Genomic DNA, 15,422 nt, shown 5'->3' with positions numbered 1-15,422 from the left:
GTGTGTTGGGTCAGTGGGCCAGATGCCACCAATCAGCTATGTTATTTTGGACACTTAGCATCTCTGAGCCTTGGTTTCATCATCCGAAAAATGGGATGCCCATGGTTGCTTCTCAAGGACAGGGATGGTTTTGTCCTTTCCCCCATCTTCCTCTTCCAGAACATTGTCTAGCACACAGTAGGTGTCTGCAGAAATTTCTAGAAATGAGGTGAAGAGTGATCCTTCGAGGTAGTAGAGAGGGTCAGAATAAGTCAGGTGGGTGTAGACAGGCTGTGTGGACGGCTCTGCTCCTGAAAGGTGAGACCCTTTGATACAGGAACCAAGGTTCTGAGAAATCAAGAGACTCCAGTCTGTAACCATAATAGAGAAATGGAGCTCGGAAGTGAGTGGAAGATGTCGAAATGGTGACAAGCAGAGGAGACGGCTTTTTTGAGAGAAGTCTGGTTGTGAAAGGCAGGGAAGAGAGAAAGTCACGGCTGTGCATTGTGGAGGGTGTCAAGTGAAGGGGATACCAGGGGACTTTGGCAAGTTGATGAGACAGGGCCAGGTATAGGAGGTACTCCGTAAATGCCTTCTGGATGAAATGAACTTCTCTCCGAGCCCTGGGGGTTGCCAGAATCTTCCCCAGCATTCCCAACAACAACTGTGGAGGAGGCGGTGGTAATAACAGAGACCAGTGTATTAGTCGGGGTATAGCTGGGTGTCCTGGGAGGTAGGATGTGCAGTTCCGGGCTAGCCAGCCCCTTCCCAGCCACAACCTGTCTCTCTGGAAGGGGAGCAGGAGTGTGCGAGGGACAGCTACCCTCTCGGCCCTGGAAATGCATCTACTTTCAGCTGTCTGAGGAGTACTTCCCAGCAGCCTGAGGAGACACAGTCTAACTGGGAAAATGTCAGGCCCCCAGTGAAGACCAGGACCCTGCTCCTGAGGGCAGAGAGAGAGAAATCATTGGTCAGGGACTCAGTTTCCCCGACAGTTATCCTATATACTGCCATAGACCACGTTGAGGGGATTGAAGGAGCTAAGGGTTGGCGTGAGCAGGCAGAACTGAGTTTGAGCACCGGCTCTCTCACCTCCTGGCTGTGTGACATGGGGCAGGTATCTAACCTTTCTGAATCGTTGTGAAATCCTCCCTGAGTTGCTGTGAGGATTAGTGAGAGATTATGGCCTAGCATTTGCCCCCGAGACACGGGAGCACTCCCCACCCCCCCGGGTCATTACGTCATCAGAAATGGAAGGTCACCACTTAGGTTTAAGGGCAAGATGAATAGAGTTTATATTGCTCTATATGAATAGAGTGAGGTATTTTTGTCTTCAGCATTTTTTAATGTTTATTTTTGAGAGAGACAGAGAGAAGGCAAGAGCAGGGAGGGGCAGAGGGAGATACAGAATCGGAAGCAGCTCCAGGCTCTGAGCTTTCAGCACAGAGCCCAATGCAGGGCTCGAACCCCACGAATCGGGAGATCATGACGTGAGCCGAGGCTGGACGCTTAACCAGTGGAGCCACCCTGGCGCCCCATCTTCAGCATTTTACATTGCTCTCTGTGACCATTAGAGGTGTCCATTCAGGCCACGTAGCTAGAAAGGAGGAAGCAAAGGGAGTCAACCATTCTGGATCTTTCTGTCCCACTCATATGGAAGACCTGGCTCAATGGGGCTTGTTTCTTTCCTGGCTCTGCGAACACATTCTGGAGTTCTGCTCTGTGGCGAGCCGTGAAGAAGCTGAAACACAAGGTTTGGTAATGACCCCGCCACGGCCTTTCCAGGGTCTTATCTCTGTGTCAAACCTGCCTCTCCCGCAAAAGGTGGGAGTCTAGAGTTAAGGCCTCTGGGTTCCTTTGAGTTTAGCTGAGTTCTAAGAAATCTCTAGGCTCTGGGTGCCGGTGCGTTCTCTCATTCATGGTTTTCTCCCTCTGCTAGGGAGGGTTGGGCCAGCGCGCCTCATTTCTCAACCCCTGTAGTGGCATCACTTAGCACTCACAGCTAGTGGTCGTGGTGTGGGAATGTGTGGCCTGCTCCCCACTTTGGCTTGGCTGTCGGCCTCTGGGGGGGCTCCTGACCACCAGCCAGTGGCGAAAGGGGGCAGAGACCCGAGCTGTGGTCTCTCTGAGGAAACCAAGCTGTGAGGGAAGGGTCCCTGGGAAAGATCTGAAAGGAATGTTCCCCCAGGAGGGGAATTCGTGGTTCTGCTCTACCTCTGGTCGTGGGGCAGTCCTGGCGGCTCTGTGACCTCCAAACAAAGCGGGGCCCCTGGCCTAGGGCTGTGGGAAGCTGGGCGGGACAATGGGAGGAAGGAGAAAGCACAGAGATAAAGCCCAGGGCCCAAGGGTCTGTGCCTGGGATTGAGGCGGCTCCTCCTCCTCGCACCCCCTGAGAGGAGGCTTCAGAGTAAACACGGGCTGGGCTTCCTGGAGGGCAGTTTTTATTGTGCTGTGATTTCTGAGATAATTGCTTCCTCTCAGGAGAAGCCTGGAGTGGGGGTGGGGGGGCAAGCTGTGCATCTGTTGTTTCTATGGGGACACCGCTATCATTCATTCATTCATTCATTCATGCCACAGAGCGCCTGGTGCCAAAGGCTTCGCGTGCTGCTCGGAATAGGAAAACCGACACCTGCCTACCCCCGTCCAGTAACATCTTTTCTGGTCCCAGAGACGGGGCTCCAAGCACGTGTCACCGTTCAGCGAGGCCAGGGAAGCGACAGAGTGTGCCCAAGCTTGCCTCTGGGGCAGGGGCAGCGGTCCGGCCCCACGCTGGGAGGCCAGAGGTGCGAGGTGTCCGGCCTGGCGCCCCTGATGCCCCCTGAGCCTCAAAGAGGGGCAAGGAGCTCCCTGGTGTTAAGTCTCTGACTCCAAACTGAAGGGGTCTTTGAAGGTAGCCGGGTAGGTGCTGATGTTTTTCCAGAACCTTCCACGTGCCAGGAAACATGGGAGTTTTGTGTGGAAGACGGCAGGGCTCCCGCCCCGCCCCCCACTCCTCTCACCGGGTCCTGCCTCGCTTGTCCCCCTTGCTGTGCTTGTGGTGTCTGGCGCCCAGTTGCCGGGCGCCGGCAGAGGCTGAAGCCCTCCCAGCGCAAGGCTGGTCTTGCGTGACTTGATGTGGGCAGTCGTGTGGGGGGCCTCCTGATGTACGCGAGCAGGAAACAGGAGTCGGGGGCTGGCTGTCTCCTTAAAGGTTTCCGGAACGTCTCTGCATGGCCACTTGAGCCTGAGAGAAATGCGCCAGAGCATGTGTCCGGGTTCGCGTATCACCTGGGGCCTGGACTCTTGGATTCTTTTACGAGGCCATTTTATGGACCGCCAGACTTCCCTGGTTTATACAACAGGGGCCCTGAGGCTTGTTTTTCCAGTAGTAAGCCCAGCACTGGGTGCTTCCTTGGCCTGCAGCGTAGCACACACAAGGCCAGGTGGCCTTGGAAACTCGGGTGTTTTCAACCAGGACGTTACAGGAGCAGAGAAGACTTGAAGGGAAAGAAGGAAGGAAGGAGCGAAGGAGGGAGGGAGGGAGGAGAGTTTGCCTCCACTGACGCGGGGACTGCAGGCAGTTTTGGAGCCCACGCATCTGTGGCCTCTCAGAACCCCCAGATCAGCACCAAAGCTTGCTGGGTGCCCGACCCTGTGCTCAGAGCTTTGCCTGCTTCAGCTTCTCTCATTCCGTTTCAAGATGAGGCAATTGATGCACAGAGTAGTTAAGTAACTTACCCAAGGTCACACAGCTAAGCAAGCAGTAGAGACACTGTTTAAACCAGAAATGTCTGACTCCAAAAGCTGGAGCTCACTCTTCATGCCACAGGTCCGCCTCTTAGCGTCCATGTGGCCTGTGGCTAGACACCCGCAGGTGCTCGTGCTTGGAGCAGGGGGGCAGCAGTTGGCTGGGGCGGGAGGCGGTGCCCTGGGGGTCCAGGCAAAGGGCAAGAGCCTACCGTCTCTGTATAATGGCTTGTCTCCTGGATGTCTTTCCCCTTCCCTGTCCCTTAGGCCCAAACCTTACCTGGATGGGAGCTTCTTTCTTGCACACCTGCAGACGTCCGGACAATAGGGTGCCCCCCCACCCAACCCCGGGTCAGCCTGCCCGGGAGCCGCAGTTGGTGCCTGTGTGACCGGCCCCTCTGGGCCCAGTGCAGCCCCTCCCCCAGGACCCTGCTGCCACTCCATCTTCCCTGTCGACCTGATGCTTCCCCAGGCTGGCTGCCTTCATCAGACCCCGGGCCCCCATCCCGGGCCCTCCAGCCTCTGGGGCCGCTTCTCCAGATCCCTGCTATAACAGAACACACAACAGGGGTCCCAGTGTGCAAAGCCCACAGACCGACCAAGACCAGCAGGCCTCGGGTGTCATCGTCCAGTGATCGGAGGACTCGGGGTGGCCTCACCCTTGGGGAGCTCTTGTCTGGAATGACCTCTGACGCTGAGCTCACAGTGGGGGGCGGGGCTGGGGTGAGAAGGGAGCCTGAGTTGTTATCTGAGACTTGGCTCCAGGCTCTGCTCTGACACCGAGGCTGTGTGACCCTAAAGTGCCTGACAGCCCCCTGAGCCTCAGTCGCCTCATCTGTGGAATGGAGAGATGGGGTGGGGGGTTGAATTAGGTGATGAAGGTCTTATGTGCCTTCAGGGTGCCCTGCTCTGAAGCTCCAGAATTTTATCCAGCTTTGGAAACATGGTCACGAGACCATGTGGGATTTAGCATATTCCCCAAGATACCCTGCTCCATGTTTCATAGTCAGGCAGAAGGTGTCTCGGCAGCTAGGAAGCTCCCGTGTGTGCCTGGAGACTTGGGATCAGGTGCATGGAGGAAAGGGCAGCGCGGACTCCTGCAAAAGAATGTGGCTGAGAGCTGGGAGCCCCGTGATTGTCCTGCACGGGCTGGGGGAGGGCCTTTGGCAATTGTCATTTCTCCTGGACGTGGTTTCCCGTGTGGAGAGATGGGGAGATCCGTGAGGCCTTTGCAGGGCTGAGGTCGCTGTGGGTAAACGTGGAGCGCCACAGCACTGAGGAGGGGCCCCAGAAAGGCTGGCCGAGTTGAACTGACAAACAGGAGCTCACTTCCATAGGAGGGAGATTGCCCACTTTCCAGCCTGACCTCTTGCTGAAAGTCCAGACCCTCATCCCTGGCGTCTGGATTTTCCACAGGCTCTTTCCTGGCTTTGAGGCTTCCCTCCACCAATCCTGTTCCCCCATCTGCACCCCAACTGCAGTGAACGGAGCCTCAGGCCACCCAAGGTCAGGGTCATTGCCGGGGAATCCTTCTTGACTCGCTCCCCTCTTTATCCCCTCAGGCAGCCCATCATCAGGTCTTGGGTACGGTTACCTCCTAAATAACTCTTGGATCCGCCCCCTTCCTCTCCAACACCCCCTCCTGGAGGCCACCTCCATCTCCCTTGGGGACCCCTGCCCTCCCTCTTCAACTCAGCTCCTCCCACTAATCCAGGCTCTCCACCTCAGCCCACACTTTCTCTTTTTAATGCGTGTTTATGCCTTAATTTATAGACTTTATCTTTTTAGAGCAGTTTCACGTTGGTAAAAAAAACTAATCAAAAAACGCAGAGAGTTCCTAAAACACGCACACAGTTTCTCCTGTTATTTACATCTTGCATTCTTTTTTTTTTTTTTAAACAGAGAGAGACAGAGCATGAGCGAGGGAGGATCAAAGAGAGAGGGAGACACAGAATCTGAAGCAGGCTCCAGGCTCTGAGCTGTCAGCACAGAGCCCGACACGGGGCCCAAACCCACGAACCGTGAGATCATGACCTGAGCCGAAGTCGGACGCTTAACCGACTGAGCCACCCAGGTGCCCCTAAGTCTCGCATTCTTGTGGAGCATCTGTTATGATTGATGAACCAATATTGATCATTCACTAACATCCATAGTTTACATTACAGTTCACTCCTGGCCTTAAACACTGTATGGGTTTTGACAAAGGTGTACTGACGTGTGTCCATCATGACCGTCTCATACAGAGTAGTTGCCCTGCCCCCAAATCTCCCTGTGGTCCTTCTATTCAGTCCCCCCTCCCTCCTTCCCTGTCTCTACTGCCAACCTAACCCCTGATCCTTTCACTGCCTCCGTTGTTTTTCCTTTTCTAGAATGTTGTACAGTCGGAATCACACCGTCTGTGGCCTCTTTAGACTGGCTCCTTGACTAAGTGATATATGCCTGTCTCCCTTTGGCTTGGTAGTTCATTTTCTATTGCTGAATAATGTTCCATTGTACGGGAGTGCCAGTTTCTTTTTTATCTTTGCTTATCCTATTGAAGGACATCTTGGTTGCTTCCTTTTTTTTTTTTTTTGGTGATTATGATCTTGGATAAAGCTCCTATAAACCTTTGTGTGGCTATTTTTGCGGGGAAACAAATTTTAAGGCATTTGAGTAAACACCAAGGAACCTGATTTCTGGATTGGATGGTAGGAATATGTTTAGTTTTGTAAGAAACAGCCAAGTCATCTTCTAAACTGGCTGCACCGGTTCACTTTCCCATCAGCCACGACTGGGAGTCTCTGTTGCTCTACATCCTCGCCAGCATTTGGTATTATAGGGTTTTTTGGATTTTAGCCATTTTATTTTATTTTTTTTAATTTTTTTAATGTTTTATTTATTTTTAGGAGAGAGAGTGAGAGAGACAGCGTGAGCAGGGGAGGGTCAGAGAGAGAGGGAGTCACAGACTGAAACAGGCTCCAGGCTCTGAGCTGGCAGTCAGCACAGAGCCCGACGCGGGGCTCGAACCCACGAACCGTGAGATCATGACCTAAGCGAAAGTCGGACGCTTAACCAACTAAGCCATCCAGGCGCCCCAGATCTTAGCCATTTTAATAAGTGTATAGCAGGACTTTATTATTGTTTCATAGCCCAGACATTTTGAAAAAGGCAATTCAGTCAACCATGCCTCTCCCAGCATTTTGTGCCCCCACTGCACTGAGAAGAAAATCCCTGCTCCTTCGATGATCTGCCCCTTTCCTTTTCACCAGGTCCCCCATCTTCCTAAAACGGCGAGAGCCCTTTCCTGCACCCAGGCCGTGCCGTAGCCCTTCCTTCTGTCTAGAGCACTTCGCCGGCCCTGTGCACCTGTCCCCTCTCCTCCCTCCATGTTTAGCTCAGACCCACCTCCTTGGGGACACCTTCCTCTTCTCATTCATTCCACTCCATTTATTGCCTTCATGGCACACATTTCAAACTGGAATTACAGATTGATTTGCTGGATCACTTCTTTAATAATAGTCTGTGACTGCCATCGGCGGGGGGGGCATGCCCATTTATTCACCACGGCAGCCCACTGTCTTGCAGGACACTTGGCATAAGGGTGTTACTCAATATTTCTTTACTGATTGGAGAGTAAACGGCTGGGCCGATTTAGCCAGACGGGAAAGGGAAGGGGAAATACTGACCGGCCGTAGTCTGTAGTTACATTCATGTTCATCATCTTCTTTGATTTGGGGAGAGATCATCTGTAATTTGCAGGGGAGGATGTGGAGGCAAGGGGGGCTTAGGTTAGGCATTGCGCTGGTTCCTACAGAGGCCGGGCAGCTGACAGAAGTGAGTGAGCACGTTGAGTGGCAGACAGAGAAACCAGGAGCCCACGCTCAGTGAAAACCAGCATTAAAACCATATGGCTTTCACTGTTGGGGAGGCTCCAGGGAGCGGCGAGGACTGTGGTCAACTTCAACGCATCCTCCGTCCGAAGACAGAAGCTGCTTTGCGGCTCCTCCGGTATTTTCAGATCTTCTGGAATTAAAAAAAGAAAGAAAGAAAGAAATCAAAACCCCAGATTTTTAATTTATTTCATTTGTATTTCAAGTTTTGAGTTAAAATCTAGTTAGTTAACACATATGGTAAAATTGGTTTCAGGAGTAGAGTTTTGGGATTCATTACATACGACACCCAGTGCTCATCACAAGTGCGCTCCTTAATGCCCATCCCCCACTTAGCCCATCCCCACCCACCTCCCTCCATCAACCCTTGGGGTCTGTTCTCGATAGTTAAGAGTCTTTTGTGGTTTGTTTCCTTCTCTCTCTCTCTCTCTCTTTTAACTCAGATATAAAAACATTTTTTAATGTTCATTCATTTTTGAGAGAGAGGGAGAGAGAGAGATAGAGTGCAAGCGGAGGAGGGGCAGAGAGAGAGGGAGACACAGAATCCGAAGCAGGCTCCAGGCTCTGAGCTGTCAGCACAGAACCCAATGCGGGGCTCGAACCCATGAGCTGCGAGATCATGACCTGAGCTGAAGTCAGATGCTTAACCATCTGAGCCACCCAGGCACCCCCCTGAAAACTCAGGTTTTTAAAGAGATACTTCCATTCATCAAATATTGCCAACTGGCTCACAATTAAAAACAATTTTGTGTGTGTGAAACGCCTCCGTGATGCTGGCGTGCTCTGGCAACCCGGCCGTGGTCCATCAGACCCTGGTTTGAGCTCTGGCTTGGAGCCGAAGCCGCAAAGCAGGAGAGGTCATCTGGAAAGCCTGGTCTGTCCCCCCCCCCCCCCCCCCACAACACACCTGCTGAAAGGCCGTCTCCTGCCTCGGAACCTGATGAAAAGATAATGTGTGCTCAGAGCTTTGGACTCAGACAAAAGATGTGGCCCAGGGAGAGATGTGAGGGCTTCGCAGGACTCGAGAGATGCTGAGTGTTATTGCGTTTCTTTGTCCTGTGCTTTCAGCCTCCCTCACCCGAGCCCTGACAGACCCAGGGAGCTTGGCTTTGGAGCAAGCCGGCCCACGGAGCTGGAGCTGGACGTCAGCTTGCTTATTTACACGGCCCGTCCACTGCCCCCTGTCCTGGTGGAGAATTTCTGAGTAGTCAGAGCACCTGGGCCATTCATGTATTCACTCGTTCATTCACTCACAAATGCGTTTGGGCGTCCACTATGCGCTGGGCAATATTTTCCTTGCTGGGCAAACAGGGAACAGAATTTTTGATCCAGGAAGGGGTTGTTCGCTAGCGCCATTCTGCACTCCCACTCTGTGCTTTTACCCACACAGTCCACTCCTCCGGGAATGACCTTCCACCGTTCTCTGCTCCCTCAAGCTTCCACGTTTGGAAGGTGCCTCCTCCAGGAAGCCTGCCTATACTTCTCCAACAGAAACACTCTCTCCCAACTTTGAGCTCTATACAGCGTGATGCGTGTTCCTTAGTGTTCATTTCTGTGCCTGGCTGTCCACGACTCAGGGGACAGGGCAGGCTCCTGGCTGGACATGTGGACCTAGGTTCAAATCTTAGCATTCCTTCCTATTGGCTTAGTGACCTTGGGGAGGTGGCTTAACCTCTCTGAGCTCCATTCCTTCGTCCATAGAGCGAAATAATAGGACTACCTTGCTGGATTCATTTCATGATCAGAGACAAAGAAAGGCCCCTAGCTCCATGCTGGCAGGCAGCAAACGATGGAGGGCAGATAATTACTCTTCCTCTGCCTCTAGCAGCCTTGATGCCTTCCTTCTCCAGGAAGCCCTCCCTGACCTCCTGGCCTTTGTCCCCTCTTCCTTCACCACCAGAAGTCCTTCTTTAATGAGCACTTCTGACCCCTGGGAGCAGTAGTTGAATGATTGTCTCTTCTCTGCTGGACGGGGCTCCTAGGGATGAGTAACGTAATTCACCTCAAGGAGCTGGCCTGCGTGGCTAAGTTCGCTGTGGGCCACTGTCAGCCCCCCAGGGAGGTGGGACTGTGGAGCAGAAGGTGCCAGCCTCTCCGGCCAGCGTGCAAACCCCGGGTCTGTTACACGCCTCACCTGGGCCTCGGTTTCTCCTTCCTCAGTCTCCCCACGGGTCTCTGGGATCTGGAGACGGGCAGGGGAATAAAGTCGCACCTTCCCCCCATTCCCGATCAGCCGCAATGAAGTGCTCACGGCCGTAAAGGAGGGGAGGCTGCTTTGCCCATAACCCACCCAGATGGGGCCTGCTGGGCAGGTAGATAACGGGCAGAAGAGGAATTTGTGATGGCCCCCGGGAGGTCATTAACTCCGGCTGTCCCCTCTGCCTGGCCACGTGCGGGGACCCGCCTTTGTTTCCGAGGCTGAAACCCAGACAGGAATCCGGAGATGCCAGGAGCAAAGAGCAGGCTTTTTATGATTCTTTTCCTTCTTTGCAGTGGGGCCCGTGGGGAGCTGGGGGTGCAGGGGGACTGGGGCTCGGAACCGAGAGCCCCTGGCTCCTGTCTAGCCTGTACCTCACCGCTCGGGCACAAAGACCCGCCACACCTCCCTCCTCCCTTGAGAGAACAGAACCCGCCTGAGCTTGGAGCTCGGAGGGAGCAAGGCACCGAGTTCTCCTTGGGAGGGAGGAAGCAGCCCCCGGGTAAGGCTCACAGATTGGATTTCACATCACACGGTGTGTGCCTGAGTTGGCAGATGATGAATCTTTTCCTATTTTTTTTTCCTTTAATGAGATCCAAGGCCCCCCAGGGTGTTCTCACCCACCGTTCTTTACTGAATGCTTCTCCCCAGCTCCCCTTCCTTCCTCATCTCACTCCTCGTCCTTCCTTGTCCCCAACTCCTTGGGGACGTCATGGAGGGAGGAGGTCGGACACACAGACGTGGTGTGGCTTCAGATCCTGCTCAGCTACTTATGTGCTGTGTTAACTCAGGCATATTGCTGAACTTTCCACCCTCAGTTTCCTCATCTGAGAAATGGGAATAGTCACAGCACTCACCTCACAGGGCTGCTGTTAAAGAGGAGAACATCGTGGTCCAGATGCCCCTGGAGAAGACCAAGGCAAGCATTTGTGGATAAGGGGTTTATTAGAGCTGAATTCCAGAAGAAGCTGGTAAGAGAGTTGGGGGGGGGTGGTGGGCAGGGAAGGAAAGGAAGCCAAGAAAGGCAGGAATGCAGGCATAGTCCTGTGGAGGCTGCACTGGCCCGACCCCCAGGGGCACTTGGGGGTGTAGGTTGCACCTCCCAGTCTGTCTCAACTTGAGACCAGGGGCTGAGTTTTCGTCTTCTCCCACCTCCCACGCCCTCTGACACTGGCTAAGGGCCACGCGAGTGTGGCGGGGAGAGAGGTAAGCTTCCAGGCACTTCCGGCTCCCAGTGCAGGGACAGAGGGCCCCAGCTGCCCAAAGGCAGTGCTCCCATGAGCCTGGTAGGTGCAGGGCTCTGAGGAAGAAGGGGGGTCCAGGGGACGCCCCGACCGTGCCGCGCCATACGCGAAGCCCCTAGCTGGTGCACAGTGAGTGTGCGGCACGTGGGGCCTGATCTCAGGATCCCTTCCTGAAGCTCATTCGGGAAGATAAAAATCACGGGGAAGTTGGGACCCTGACCTGCCGACGCACAGCGCGTACAGGGGCCGGAGTGGCCAAATTCTTGCTCAGATGTCACAGTTCCTTGGAGTTCCAGGCTGTCATCATATGACTCTTTCCCGAGAGGCTTTCTTGTGCCTTCCGAGGGGGGTCTGGCCTGCGCCCAGGGACCTGGTTCTGCCGGGAAAGTAATCTGTAGCCCCCGTGTGGTCAGGCCATCTGGTCTCTCCTCATGGCTGCAACACACTCCCCCGAATGGTGGTGGCACCAAAATGTGTCCACTGCACTCCTGATGAGCATTTGGGTGGCAGGGTGGGCAGGCTAACGGGTCCCCCAGAGATGTCCACGCCCTCAGCGCTGGGCCCTGGGGATGTATTTCCTTACGTGGCTAAAGGGGCTTTGTGGATGGGATCGAGTAAAAGAACTTGAATGGGGAGATGATGCTGGATGGGCCGGGTGGGGCCGATCTAATTACCTGGGTCCTTAAAAGAGGCAAAGGGGGGTTTGGTGACTGAGAAGAAGCATCAGGGTGATCCAGTCTGAGAAAGAGTGGGGGCACCATTGCTGACCTTCAAGAAGGGAGGGGTCATGAGCGCGCAGGTAGCCTCTGGTCTCTGGACGAGGCAGTGGAAGGAATCTCCCTAGAGTCTTCCAGAACCATAAGATAACAAAGTGTGCTGTTTTCAGCCACCAAAGTTGTGGTCATTCTCTTCGCGAGCCATAGGCAATCATATCAGGCGACTTGACGTGTCAGCTTAGCTGGGCTATAGCACCCAGCTGTTGGCTCGGACACCAATCCAGGCACTGCCGTGACGGTGTTGGTAGATGTGGCTAGCGTCTGTAATCAGTTGACTTTCGGCATAGAGGAGGGCCTTGTCCAATCAGTTGAAGGGCCTTACGAGCAAAAACAGGTTTCCCAGAAAAGAAAGAATTCTGCCTCCCGGCTGCGGCATTGACTCCTGCCTGAGTCTTCAGCCCGTTGGCCTGCCCTGGGGATTTCAGACTTGCGGCCCCCATGATCCCGTCAGCCGGTTCCTTAAAAGAGGTCACTTGATATTTATACACATGTATCTCCTGTTGGTCTGTTTCCCTGGAGAACCCGGGACAACCGGTGGCTTCCAGTGCTGCTGGCCGTCATGAACAGCGCCGCCATGAGCCTTTCGGTGGACGTTCAGATGCGGTTCTGTTCATTGCAGCTCGCTAAGGAGCTGCCCTGCCCCAGGGTCCCGGCTCCCTGTCCTGTCCCCTGTCCGTGAAGGCTGCCTCCCTTGCCTCCTTCGGGGAGAACGCACTTTCCAGCTGCTCTCTGGGGTGAGGCCAAATACAGGACCCTGGGTCGGCCTACTTCCCCCTCCAAGTTTCTCTCTCAGGCTCTTCTCTCCCTTCTCCCAGGGTCTGTCCCCCTCCCACGTGGTCCCCTGTGCATCCTGGAGTCTCTGTGTCTCCTGAGCATCGTCTCCCGGATCCAGAGCCCTCTACCCCTCTTCCCTCTCGTTCAGCCTGCTTCTGTCTCCCGTCCCCTCCCTCTCTCCCCATCTCCTGGGGGTCTCTCTGCCTGTTACCTCCAGCACCTGCCTTCTCTCAGCCCCACTAATTTGGTCTGGTTGCCAGACCGGCACTGCCACAGAGCTGAGCATGCAGGGAAGGGGTGACAGGGTGACGGGGAGCTATTCACGGGTCAGGGGGACCTTTACCAGCAGGGAGGCACCCAGAGGGTAGGCCAGGCCAGTGACTGCCCGTCTAGGGGAGGCCATGGTGGGTGCGATTCGTCTATTCCCTGGGGATCCCTGGTCAGGGTGGCTGTCCTGGGCCCAGAGCTGGCTCCTGTCCTCCCAGGCACCGTCCCTGTCCTGCGTGCGTGTCCCTGGGTGCCACACTCAGGGACCGTGGCCTTCCTTGGCCCCTCGCAAAGCTGTGACTGGAGCCCCTGGCCAGGACCTGCCCGGAGTGCATGGCTGCCTCAAAAGTGAGTGCAATCCTTAAAAAAATAGGCAGGGGTGGGGGGGATGCCTGGGTGGCTCAGCCGGTTAAGTGTCCTACTTCGGCTCAGGTCGTGATCTCACAATTTGTGAGTTTGAGCCCCTCACCAGGCTCTCTGCTGACAGCTCAGGGCCTGGAGCCCGCTTCGGATTCTGTGTCTCCCTCTCTCTCTGCCCCTCCCCTGCTGTCTCTTGCTTGTGTGCACTCTCTCTCTCTCAAAAATAAACAGACACTAAAAAAAAAGTGAGTGTAATCCCAAGTCAACAGGGGCTTGCTCTTTAGGAAACGCCTTGGCGAGTTGTCCATGGGAAGAAAATTCCACCTCCACAGCCAGGAAACCGTGAGCAAGGTTACTCAGTCTCCCCATCTGTAAAGTGGGGCTGATAATGATGCTGGGTGATTAGGAGGCCTGCCTGGAGGGGGCGTCCATGTGGGGAGGGCTCCCTCAGGGGGCTGGGGGCCGGGGGCGGGGGAGTGCAGCCTTGAGTGTCGTTGCCAGGTTCACCGGGGCGGGGCGGAGAGGAAGTGCCTCTGTTTTTACGGGGAGGTTGGTAGACCGATAGCCAGGCATCCTCAGACATGAAGAGGCGAGCAGCGTTTGCACAGTATTTGGAAGGAATAAAGCCCTTTTTCTCTGTGATCTCGCATAATGCTCATAACAGCCCTGGGGTGAGGGGCTCCTTCTCATTTTGTAGAGGGAAAAACTGAAGTTCAAAGGCACAAAATAATGAAATAAGGTGTGTGCCCGAGGGCGCCCAGCTCCGAGATGGGAGGAAGCAGATCCCAGCCCAGGGCAGCGGGCCGCAGAAGGTTCACTCCTGGCCACCTCGCCTCCCGGAGGGGCGGGCACACACTCTGGGGACAGTGCAGACCTGGGGCTCTGTCTCCATTTTGACATCAGCGCAGCTACGCCCCGCGTGATGGCATGCTGAGCACCCCACGGTACTTACCCAGCCTGATCATGCCGCGGCTTGTCGTTCAGGCGGGAGATCTTAGCCCCATCTTACAGATGAGGAAAGCACAGCCCAGACGATGCGGTCACATGCTAGCACAGGGCACATGGCTGGCTGTCTCCAAGTCCAGGCCTCCTGGGTCCTGGGGTGTGACCGTGGGCACCTCTCTTCACTGCTCTGAGCCTCCGTTTCCCTACTCATTCTGTTTCCAAGGGTTGCAGTGAGCATCAAGTGACGCGAGAATGCAGAGAGCCTGGTATCCCCATGGTACCTGATGGGCCCTCCGTGCCTAAGCGCCCTCTTCCCTTTGGGGAACTGACATGGGTCCCTGAGGGCAGCCGGAGCTCCGGAGGGCCGCCTGGGAGGATTAAAAAAATGCACAAGAATTTATCGAGCATCTACTGTGTATAGGCCAGAAGATCTAATGGTGACAGACACAGTGGCTGCCTGCATGGCACTTCTAAGGGAGCCACAAATTCACCACATTTGAAGATGAAAGAAGAAATAGCAAGGAAGAGGGGCTTTTTTATCTGGCAAGGAGGCATCTGAGGAGGGGCCCCTGAGCTAGCACCGTAATGCAGGTAAAGGCTGGCCAAGCAGAGCTGGGGAGAGGAGGGCTTCGAGTTGAGAGGGTAATGTGTGCAAAGGCCCTGGGGCACGAGTGCATTCAAGTGTTGGAGGATGGAGAGAGGAGGACTTGGTCATGAGTTTGGATTTCATCCTAACTCTACCGTGAAGCCATAGGTAAGGTTGTAAGCAGGAAGAGACATGACAGTGATTTTGATTTTAAGAAGCAAGCCGTTTGTAAGTTCATGAACAGCTGGAGTTGGAAGGGGCTCCAAATATGATCTAGCTCTCCCCTTGCTTGTGAAGTGGGGAAAGTGAGCCCCAGAGGCGGGAAGCACGTGGCCCTTGTCACGGCACCTCAGGGCAAAAGCAGCCTTGAACCTGGATCTTAGACTTGAGCTTCAGTGCTCCTTCCTTTGACGGGCTGGCTGGATGAAGCCCCAGGCCAGGCGCCGCCTCCCTCTCCTTCAGGAATGAGCCCTGCACGGCTCTGGCCTGACATGACAGCCCGAGGTACCACGCCAGCATCTGCGCCTCCCCAGGTCAAACTCAGGGCTGTCCCTTTCCCATGATGACTTCTGCTCCACGGCCACCGTCTTAGATCCCTTGGTGCCAAAGAGACACATGGGGGCCAAGTTTGATTCTTCAACCACACCCTCTCCATCGTAACTGCAATTCTGCCTGATTTGCAAAGATACATCTGCTAGC

At 54.8% G+C, this 15,422-nt stretch overlaps 1 protein-coding gene across 3 annotated transcripts in view; it reads left to right on the top strand.

Moving 5' to 3' along the window:
• Nucleotides 1-15,422, top strand: part of TSPAN18 (tetraspanin 18) — a 167,781-nt gene that overhangs the window by 89,364 nt on the left and 62,995 nt on the right. The window contains exon 1 of one of the 3 annotated variants that reach the window (XM_039226942.1): nt 1,695-1,732. The exons of the other annotated variants lie outside the window; for them this stretch is intronic. The gene's annotated coding sequence lies outside the window, so the exon portion shown is untranslated. Of the gene's footprint in view, nt 1-1,694; nt 1,733-15,422 lie in introns of those variants that run through there. 3 annotated transcript variants of the gene reach the window in all.

The sequence above is a fragment of the Hyaena hyaena genome, unplaced genomic scaffold (genome assembly GCF_003009895.1).
Source record: "Hyaena hyaena isolate Hyena2069 unplaced genomic scaffold, ASM300989v1 scaffold_23, whole genome shotgun sequence".
NCBI classification, from domain to species: Eukaryota; Metazoa; Chordata; class Mammalia; order Carnivora; family Hyaenidae; genus Hyaena; species Hyaena hyaena.
This window is presented reverse-complemented; position numbering and strand designations above follow the sequence as displayed.